Source organism: Bacillus rossius, chromosome 3 (genome assembly GCF_032445375.1).
Source record: "Bacillus rossius redtenbacheri isolate Brsri chromosome 3, Brsri_v3, whole genome shotgun sequence".
NCBI classification, from domain to species: domain Eukaryota; kingdom Metazoa; phylum Arthropoda; class Insecta; order Phasmatodea; family Bacillidae; genus Bacillus; species Bacillus rossius.
Window position 1 is genome coordinate 128592533 of NC_086332.1, and position 12160 is coordinate 128604692.

Sequence of the window (12160 nt, forward strand, 5' to 3'; positions counted from 1 at the left end):
ACAAATTGGTAGTCGTCTGTACAAGGATTATACAGTTGAAGAAATGGAAAAGGCTGAGAAAGCAATCCGGTCGGGAAAATCGACCAGACAAGCTGCATGTGAACACAAAGTGAAGAGGGAAGCTTTGCGAGTTTAAGTACTTGGAGAAAGACCAAAGACACCTGGAGGCCAAGCTGCTCTTGATCAAGAATATGAGGCGTCATTGGTAAAGTATTTGTTGTTGCTGTCAGAATGGGGATTTCCTTTAACAATCCTGGAATTACGATTTCTTGTAAAGAGCTATTTGCAAAGGATTGGACGTTACATCATAAAATTTTCTGATGGTGTACCCAGTGCATAGATTGGGAAAAGTCGTTCATGTCTCGACATAAAGATAAATTATCTTCCAGGTTTGTGCGAAACATAAATCCAAAACGAGCAGGGGTAAATTCTGCTATTATAAATTCGTATTTTGATTATATGAAAGCAGTTTTAAAAGGGATTCCTCCAGAAAATATAATCAATTTTGGTGAGACCAACTCGTCAGATGATCCTGGGCGAGTAAAGGCCAATTCTAATAGGAGGCAAAAATATTTTGATAGGGTGCTAACCCTGTCAAAGTCTAGCACCAGCATAATGTTTGCTGCTTCAGCTTCAGGGGTCTTGCTTCCACCTTTCGTCGATTATAAGGCTCAAAATGTTTATGACTTGTAGATCATGAGTAGTATAGGAAAGTATTTCCGGGCGCAGGCTTCAGGCTGTGGATTGAAGATTGTCGGTCAGCCATATTGGATTTGTGACATCACGGCGGCAACAATTCCTCAAAATTCCTCAAAAATCACTCAAAATGACTCAAAAATTCCCGCTTTGAGGAAAAATTTCCAGTTTTCGAGGGAAAATTTCCCGTTTTAGTCCTTAAAAATCCCAGCGGCTAGAAATGTCCTAAAAGAGGCTTAAGCATCCTTAACTCAAGCCTCAGTTAAGCCTCTATCAGGATGTGACCTTGACCTTGACCCCGACGGCCATTTTGGATCTGCCATCTTGGATCCGCCATTTTGGATGACGTAATTGTGTTCTAGAAAATTCCGGCATTGTGTTTTCCACCATATTGGATGATGACGTCACCGTTGCAAAGTTCGTTACGCCCGCAATCTTTAACTTTTTTATTTACTATCCGATTTTAAAGATTTTTTTTTAAAAATTAATGAAAAAATTCAATAAATAAAAAATTTAATAAATTTTTTATAAAAAATTTACTTTTACGACACGGAGTTCGGAGTCCTCGGTTCGAACCCGGTGAGGGCAAAAAAAAAAATGACGACCGATCCATCCCCCGCGGTGGCTGCTGGCATACTGACTCCCACCACGTTTTTTCAAAGCTTATCTAGGGTGCCAGGGAAAAAGAGTATAAGTCACGTTTTGGGGAAAATGAGATTAGTCAGCAGGCTACTCATAGGAAGGTTCCGCACATGTGGTCTAAGTAGTATAAGTCAGCACTGCAAAACGTCTAATGTGTTGCTTTTGATCTCAGGAGTATAAGTCAATTGACGTGTATACAGTTTGAGAAAAACAGTATAAGTGTATTTTTGACTTATACTCTTTTTCCCTGGCACCCTAGATATATCGTCACCTAGTATGATGTCATGTCCGCCATCTTGTCTTCGATGCTGGAAGCCATCATCATTGTATCGTCGGCGAGAGTGCGTTGATGACTTGTTAGTTTAATTCCTATCCGCTTGAGTGCAGTAATTAATTATTGCTGTGATACCCGCCATCTTGAAATTTGGACGCAATCTTGAAAATCCGTAATTATTTAGCTAGAAATTCGGGAAAAGTTCCAAAATTCATTAAATAAATCACTCATTAATTTACATATTGATTCGATCCGCTCCTGTCCTCGGTTCGATACCCGATCGATGCAATAATGTTTAATTTTATGTAAAAAATAATTTCAATAAACCATGTTCAACATTCGTAAAGAGACTCTAAATCTTCTACGACCATCATCCTATCAGACATCAAGACCACCATATTGGAAATGCGTAATTTTAATGCTAGAGATTCGGGAAAAATTCCAAAATTCATCAAATAAATTTGTAAGCAATATACTGATTGATTCGATCGACTTAGGTCTTCGGTTCGATCCCTGGCCGATACTAAACAACTTTAATATTTTAAAAAAGTACCACTAAAGTGGCAGGTTTGAGAAACAAAAACACCGCAAGTTCTTTTAAAAAAACTTTTATTACATACATACTACACTACTACAAGTACAAAAAATACACAGTCAAATTACTAAAGTTTTGTGGATTCCTTGATTCAAACAGTCTTCTCAATTGATAAAGTAAGTCTACTACATGTTCGTAAATGTCTATTCAGTTTATCAGGTCGACATATTGGTACACCACAATTTTCACACAAAGACGAATTATCGACTTCATTAAAAGGACAGTGATATATTTCGTGTCGTTGTGCACTTTGAATATTTGCCAATGTTTTGTTACAAAATATACAGCTTGATTCCGATGAATGTACAGCCAGTCTATCAAAATTCCTGAGGTGCCGTTTTAATCCTCTATATTGTACAAACTTGCTTAAACACCTGTTGCACTGATATTTAATGCGCTCAGAGTTATTACTACAATTGTGTATTACATAATCCCGTAATTTCAAGTTTTTGATCTTCTCACAGTACGTACAGTCAGGTGATGGAACACCGTTGGATGCACCTTCCTTCATCAATGGCACTGGAATTGTTGACAACCATTGTAACACTGCTGACATGTTAACTTCTGAAGCTGTTGAGGTCTGCTCTGCAGAAGATGTTGCACGCGTCCAAATCTCCTGCTGTGCTGAGAGAGCAGGTGTAGCTGTAGACATCGTTGACATCGAGCTCTGCACTGTTGATGGTAGACCTTCAATCCAGGTTGGTGTATTTAGTGGTAATGATGCCATCATTTTCTCAAGAATAGCTGGATACTGGTCTATTAATAAAGTCTAACTATCCGATCCGTTCATCACTGCAGTCAGAGACGGACTGAAGTTCATATCACCAGGGTCTCACTTATATAGTCTCATCAGCTGGTACAACACATGAGTCAAAACAATAACCATGTACACTATACTCGCACTTAACTTTATCGGAGCATTTTTTATAATGAAGATGTAAGCTATCAAGACGTGAAATAGTTTATTGCACTTATTGCACTGAAATTGTATTCTTTTAACATTATTAGAACAATTGCTTCTTTCATGTCTGCGAGCATTTGAGGTGATAGTAAATGATGCGACACAGTATTTGCACTGACGCAATGTACACTCTTCATTAGTGGAAGTATCCATTGATAATGATGAAACTTCGGATGATGGTGGTATCACATCTGTTGAAATCTCCTCCAATGTTGACGTCGTCGTCGTTGCCAACGGGATCTGCACCTTCTCCGTCGTAGCTGTCGTAAAGGTTCCCGTAGACGATGGTACAACCTCCGAGTTCGACGTTAAAGTCGGTAAAGATGCCATCAAGTTCGCAAGAACAGGTAATTACGCGATTTATGCACCAGATTAAACAAACTACGTGATCCTTACACCGCCGACGTCAGTAACAAACTGAGCGTCCTGCTGTCTAGGACTCGCTTATATACATGCACTGTATGGAATAATACGCTAGTCCAATCAAGAACCATCTAAAATAATACTAGAGTCAAAACAACATTAAAAATAGAAGGACCATCAACGAAAAGGCAGCACATTTGGAAGCACCAGCAACGAAAAGGCAGCACATTTGGAAGCACCGGCAACGAAAAGGCAGCACATTTGGAAGCACCGACAACGAAAAGGCAGGACATTTTGGATGCACCATTATAAAGGCAGCACATTTTGGAAGCACCATCGAATAAGGAAGCACATTTGGAAGCACCGACAACGAAAAGGCAGCACATTTGGAAGCACCGCCAACGAAAAGGAAGCACATTTTGGATGAACCATCATAAAAGCAGCACATTTGGAAGCACCATCAACAAAAAAAATACAAGGCAAAAAGGAAGCACAATTTACGAGATCTAAGTCTTAATTAGAAATCAGAATACAAGAAATAAAAACATTAAATTCTTATAATTTAAATTATTTATTTTATTTCTTTACATTATATAAATGCAAGTAAAACAAGCCATTATTGTATGTAGCCAGCTTTCCTCAGTTGCTTGAGTATGAAGGATATTTCTTTGATGCACGAATAGTTTCCTGCACAAAGCGAACCATGTAGAAGTCTTAGCTGGTCAACCAATATGTTTGGATCTTTCCATGATGTGTAATCATTCTCTTCTACCACCATCTTCCTTGCACGTTTATAATAAATATTATGATCTCTGGTGTCTTCCGTTTCACCACCAACCTCAGGGTAACTTTCATTTTTAAGACGGTGATAATCACAAGCTTGATCAGATTTATTTAATATATCATGTCGTTTCCATCATTTCGGTCTCAGGACACCGCCACATTCTTCGATCTTGTCAGCTCTAGGTGCTTCGTCATAGTCTATGTCTTTGTCAACAGCCTCAGAGTCACTGTAACAATCACCGTAGAAGGAATCGTCTTCACCCAATTTACCGTAATAATTCGATGTTGATGATGTTGAAGTGTCTTCATCGACTTCATGCTTCCTTTTTAGGAGTCCATCATTTTTACAAAGTAGGAAAGATCTACTTGAATTCGGCTGGAATATATTCTCACTTTTCACGTTAAGGATTCTTCTATTGTCTTCATTCTTCCGTAAATCATCAACCTCCTTCAATTTAGGTTCTTTGTCGAGATCGGAAGAGCCAAGAAAATTATTGTCGTAATGCAGATCACTCTTCCGTAGTCTAGTAGATTCATCGTTGTCCTCTAGCTTGTAAGCAGGCTTGGCGTTACAAGTTCTGCCATGTCTTTTTAGGCTCTCTCTCCGCGTAAACGACTTGCTACATCGAACACAACTTATCATATTGCGTGGTGGATTTTTAACACAGTCATTCTTCTCGTGTTGTCTTTTATTCTTTCTCAAGATAAACTCTTTTCTGCAAACTTTACACCTTTGTTCTTTCGATACAGCGCCAGATCCCAAATCTGAATTCATATTAGTTACTGAGACTAATGCCAGAAACCAATTGAGTGTTTTAAATTTGATCCATTACTTAAATAGAATTTTTTTTTATATTTCATCAGCGAGAATTAATATATCTCATGCAAAAGTAGTTTACTTTGCATTAGTTCTGCTTTTCAACAACAGATGTCGCCACATGTTGCTTGCAGGTAAATAATATTTGGTTCTTTTATGCGGGATGCTGGATGCTCACTAACAATCACATAAGCAGGATGGCTTCGCTAGACTCCAAGGAGAAGGAAGTCCGTCCTTCCTGTTAGTGCTTCTTAGATTTCTCAGAGATTCTTATTATTTGACTGAGAAATTATTTTTTTTTAAATTTCCACCTGATAAAAATATTACAAGTGTTGATTAAGTAGCAGAAATTCACTAATTAAATATAACCTTAAATAAATTAACATGACTCATTAAATAAAAAAAAAATCCTTCATGAAGAGATCAATTGCTCATCTGTAACCAGAAGCACTTGCAGAAAACCATCAAAATATTGTCAAGTATAATCAGGAGCACACGGAGAAAACCATCAAAATATTGACAAGAATATTCAGGAGCACACGGAGAAAACCACCATAATATTGCCAAGAATAATCAGGAGCACACGGAGAAAACCACCACAAGTTTTCTTTGTTATCATAAAATTACAGAAAAAAATTAATAAAAAAATTAATAAAAAAAACACAACAAATTCAAAAAACTGATTCTGGCTTGGACTAGAACTCTACCTTTGCTCAACAATGAGAAGATCACAAGCTAGCATAATCAGTTTTTGAATTTGTTGTGTTTTTTTTATTAATTTTTTTCTGTAATTTTATGATAACAAAGAAAACTTGTGGCGGTTTTCTCCGTGTGCTTCCGATTATTCTTGTCAATATTATGGAGGTTTTCTCCGTGTGCTTCTGATTATTCTTGGCAATATTATGGTGGTTTTCTCCGTGTGCTCCTGAATATTCTTGTCAATATTTTGATGGTTTTCTCCGTGTGCTCGTGATTATACTTGACAATATTTTGATTCTTTTATGCAAGTGCTTCTGGTTACAGATGAGCAATTGATCTCTTCATGAAAGATTTTTTTTATTTAATAAGTCATGTAAATTTATTTAAGGTTATATTTAATTAGTGAATTTCTGCTACTTAATCAACATTTATTATATTTTTATCAGGTGGAAATTAAAAAAAATATCATTTCTCAGTCAAATAATAATAATCTCTGAGAAATCTAAGAAGCACTAACAGGAAGGACGGACTTCCTTCTCCTTGGAGTCTAGCGAAGCCATTCTTTTTTTTGATCGTTAGTGAGCATCCCGCATCCCGCATAAAAGAAATAAATATTATTTACCTGCAAGCAACATGTGGCGACATATGTTGTTAAAAAGCAGAACTACATGCATAAAGTACTTTTGCATGAGATATATTAATTCTCGCTGATGAAATATGAAAAAAAATCTATTTTAATAATGGATCTAATTTTAAACACTCAATGGGTATCTGGCATTAGTCTCAGTAACTAATATGAATTCCGATTTGGGTTCTGGCACTGTATCGAAAGAACATAGGTGTAAGTTTTGCAGCAAAGAGTTTATCTTGAGAAAAAATAAAAGACAACACGAGAAGAATGACTGTGTTAAAAATCCACTGCGCAATATGATAAGTTGTGTTCGATGTAGCAAGTCGTTTTCGCGGAGAGAGAGCCTAAAAAGACATGGCAGAACTTGTAACGCCAAGCCTGCGTACAAGCTAGAGGACTACGATGAATCTACTAGACTAAGGAAGAGTGATCTGCATTACGACAATAATTTTCTTGGCTCTTCCGATCTCGACAAAGAACTTAAATTGAAGGAGGTTGATGATTTACGGAAGATTGAAGACAATGGAAAAATCCTTAACGTGAAAAGTGAGAATATATTCCAGCCGAATTCAAGTAGATCTTTCCTACTTTGTAAAAATGATGTACTCCTAAAAAGGAAGCATGAAGACGATGAAGACACTTCAACATCATCAACATCGAATTATTACGGTAAATTGGGTGAAGACGATTCCTACTACGGTGATTGTTACAGTGACTCTGAGGCATTTGACAAAGACATAGACTATGATGAAGCACCTAGAGCTGACAAGATCGAAGAATGTGGCGGTGTCCTGAGACCGAAACGATGGAAACGACGTGATATATTAAATAAATCTGATCAAGCTTGTGATTATCATCGTCTCTAAAATGAAAGTTACCCTGAGGTTGGTGGTAAATCGGAAGACACCAGAGATCATAATATTTATTATAAACGTGCAAGGAAGATGGTGGTAGAAGAGAATGATTACACATCATGGAAAGATCCAAACATATTGGTTGACCGGCTAAGACTTCTACATGGTTCACTTTGTGCAGGAAACTATTCGTGCATCAAAGAAATATCCTTCATACTCAGGGATCTGAGGAAAGCTGGCTACATACAATAATGGCTTGTTTTACTTGCATTTGTATAATGTAAAGAAATAAAATAAATAATTTAAATTAAAAGAATTTAATGTTTTTATTTCTTGTATTCTGTTTTTAACTAAGACTTAGATCTCGTAACTTGTGCTTCCTTTTTAACTTTTTTTTTTTTTTTTTTTTTGTTGATGGAGCTTCCAAATGTGCTGTTTTTATGATGGTGTATCCAAAATGTGCTTCCTTTTCGTTGGCGGTGCTTCCAAATGTGCTGCCTTTTCGTTGTCGGTGCTTTCAAATGTGCTTCCTTATTCGATGGTGCTTCCAAAATGTGCTGCCTTTATAATGGTGCATCCAAAATGTTCTGCCTTTTCGTTGTCGGTGCTTCCAAATGTGCTGCCTTTTCGTTGCCGGTGCTTCCAAATGTGCTGCCTTTTCGTTGCTGGTGCTTCCAAATGTGCTGCCTTTTCGTTGATGGTCCTTCTATTTTTAATGTTGTTTTGACTCTAGTATTATTTTAGATGGTTCTTGATTGGACTAGCGTATTATTCCATACAGTGCATGTATATAAGCGAGTCCTAGACAGCAGGACGCTCAGTTTGTTACTGACGTCGGCGGTGTAAGGATCACGTAGTTTGTTTAATCTGGTGCATAAATCGCGTAATTACCTGTTCTTGCGAACTTGATGGCATCTTTACCGACTTTAACGTCGAACTCGGAGGTTGTACCATCGTCTACGGGAACCTTTACGACAGCTACGACGGAGAAGGTGCAGATCCCGTTGGCAACGACGACGACGTCAACATTGGAGGAGATTTCAACAGATGTGATACCACCATCATCCGGAGATCATCATCATCAATGGATACTTCCACTAATGAAGAGCGTACATTGCGTCAGTGCAAATACTGTGTCGCATCATTTACTATCACCTCAAATGCTCGCAGACATGAAAGAAGCAATTGTTCTAATAATGTTAAAAGAATACAATTTTAGTGCAATAAGTGCAATAAACTATTTCACGTCTTGATAGCTTACATCTTCATTATAAAAAATGCTCCGAGAAAGTTAAGTGCGAGTATAGTGAACATGGTTATTGTTTTGACTCATGTGTTGTACCAGCTGATGAGACTTTATAAGTGAGACCCTGGTGATATGAACTTCAGTCCGTCTCTGACTGCAGTGATGAACGGATCGGATAGTTAGACTTTATTAATAGACCAGTATCCAGCTATTCTTGAGAACACGATGGCATCATTACCACTAAATACACCAACCTGGATTGAAGGTCTACCATCAACAGTGCAGAGCTCGATGTCAACGATGTCTACAGCTACACCTGCTCTCTCAGCACAGCAGGAGATTTCGACGCGTGCAACATCTTCTGCAGAGCAGACCTCAACGGCTTCAGAAGTTAACATGTCAGCAGTGTTACAATGGTTGTCAACAATTCCAGTGCCATTGATGAAGGAAGGTGCATCCAACGGTGTTCCATCACCTGACTGTACGTACTGTGAGAAGATCAAAAACTTGAAATTACGGGATTATGTAATACACAATTGTAGTAATAACTCTGAGCGCATTAAATATCAGTGCAACAGGTGTTTAAGCAAGTTTGTACAATATAGAGGATTAAAACGGCACCTCAGGAATTTTGATAGACTGGCTGTACATTCATCGGAATCAAGCTGTATATTTTGTAACAAAACATTGGCAAATATTCAAAGTGCACAACGACACGAAATATATCACTGTCCTTTTAATGAAGTCGATAATTCGTCTTTGTGTGAAAATTGTGGTGTACCAATATGTCGACCTGATAAACTGAATAGACATTTACGAACATGTAATAGACTTACTTTATCAATTGAGAAGACTGTTTGAATCAAGGAATCCACAAAACTTTAGTAATTTGACTGTGTATTTTTTGTACTTGTAGTAGTGTAGTATGTATGTAATAAAAGTTTTTTTAAAAGAACTTGCGGTGTTTTTTTTTCTCAAACCTGCCACTTTAGTGGTACTTTTTTAAAATATTAAAGTTGTTTAGTATCGGCCAGGGATCGAACCGAAGACCTAAGTCGATCGAATCAATCAGTATATTGCTTACAAATTTATTTGATGAATTTTGGAATTTTTCCCGAATCTCTAGCATTAAAATTACGCATTTCCAATATGGTGGTCTTGATGTCTGATAGGATGATGGTCGTAGAAGATTTAGTGTCTCTTTACGAATGTTGAACATGGTTTATTGAAATTATTTTTTACATAAAATTAAACATTATTGCATCGATCGGGTATCGAACCGAGGACAGGAGCGGATCGAATCAATATGTAAATTAATGAGTGATTTATTTAATGAATTTTGGAACTTTTCCCGAATTTCTAGCTAAATAATTACGGATTTTCAAGATTGCGTCCAAATTTCAAGATGGCGGGTATCACAGCAATAATTAATTACTGCACTCAAGCGGATAGGAATTAAACTAACAAGTCATCAGCGCACTCTCGCCGACGATACAATGATGATGGCTTCCAGCATCGAAGACAAGATGGCGGACATGACATCATACTAGGTGACGATATATATGCTTTGAAAAAAGTGGTGGGAGTCAGTATGCCAGCAGCCACCGCGGGGGATGGATCGGTCGTCATTTTTTTTTGCCCTCACCGGGTTCGAACCGAGGACTCCGAACTCCGTGTCGTAAAAGTAATTTTTTTTTATAAAAATTAATTAATATGTTATTAATTGAATTTTTTTATTAATTTAAAAAAAATTCATTAAAATCGGATAATTAAAAAAAAAGTTAAAGATTGCGGGCGTAACGAACTTTGCAACGGTGACGTCATCATCCCATATGGTGGAAAACACAATGCCGGAATTTTCTAGAACACAATTACGTCATCCAAATGGCGGATCCAAGATGGCGGATCCAAAATTGCTGTCGGTGTCAAGGTCAAGTTCAAGGTACATCCTTATAGAGGCTTAACTGAGGCTTAAGTTAAGGATGCTTAAGCCTCTTTTAGGACATTTTTAGCCGCTGGGATTTTTAAGGACTAAAACAGGAAATTTTCCCTCGAAAACGGGAAATTTTTCCTCAAAGCGGGAATTTTTGAGTCATTGGGAGTGATTTTTGAGGAATTTTGAGGAATTTTTGCCGCCGTGACGTCACAAATCTTGTATGGCTGACCGACAATCTTCAATCCACAGCCTGAAGCCTGCGCCCGGAAATACTTTCCTATACTACTATCATGGGATGACACAATGGCACAATATATTCTTATTCATCTAGTGGATGGTTTGAGGCAACTCATTTTTAAGAATGGGTCTTTTCATTGGTTTTTCCATACATTCGAAAATTGTTAACTGACAATAAGGTAATTTTAATTGGGGACAACCTGTCATTCCATTTCTCAGTTCGTGTTTTGCAAGAATGCATTCTGCATAACATTCTTTTCAAATACCTTCCTCCCCATTCGACACACATCCGTCAAATATTGGATGTTGCCCTATTTGCTCCGATGAAGATGCTCTGGAGGCAAATCTTGACCAAGTACAAGATTAAAAATCCAGGGACAGTTCAAAAATCTCATTTCCCATAACTGTTGAAGAAGTTAGTGTATGCACTTGAACCCTCAAGTGAAGCAACAATCAAGGTGGGTTCGGAAATGTGGGATAGTTCCTGTGAACAGGCTTGAGGTTCTCAAGATATTGACAACAATGGTACCTTCTCCTAATAGCACATGTTCCACTGAAGAAGCCATTTGTGAAACAGTTCTCTCTTTCTTAAAGGAAACACGTTTCAACACGTCCAAACCCACAATGCAAAGGAAGAAGAAAATAAGTGTTCAAGCTGGAAGAAGTATCACAGCTGATGATTTAACCTTAACTCCATGCCCATTATTGAGTGCAACAGAAAATAATATGACATCAAATTCAGGCACCACAAGCAAAAGAAAAAGACAAAAGGGGCATGGCTACACTTCAGACAGTGAGGATAGTGGACAAAAAATTTCGCTTCATGATTCAGAACCTGACATGGATTTCGAAGATTTGTTACCGGAAGTAACAATGATGGTGGAATGGATGAAGTTATGTCACCCCGAGGAAAGAGTGAGAAGCCTGGTATTGGTAAATATGTCATTATGCTCTGCAGAGGAAAGCATTCCGAAAAACATTTTATTGGGGAAATAGTTGAAGATACTGTATTTGAAACAATGGCTGGTGAGCACAACATCCAGTTTTTCAAGAGTATACATGAAGTGTTTGTGGTGGATGGCAAGGAACCACCCTTAGTTGCAACTACAGACATTGTGAGGGTGCTGTCGTCACAAAAACAGCTTCGAAGAGGAAGATTCCAATTTGTAGAGGATGAAATTGCTAACTTTTCGTTGTTTGTGATGTTTGATTTTACTTTGCTATGATGTTATCTGAATAATTTGTAATAGGTGGAAAGTTACAATGCATTTAAATGAGATAAACACTATTATCATGTAATATAATGACAAATAAATGAAAATGGAAACACAAAACATTACCAGACTTAATTGTAATAGATAAAAGTTAATGACTGAATACTTTCCGGACAAATAACTGATATTCGAAGGATAAATGCAGGTGTCCG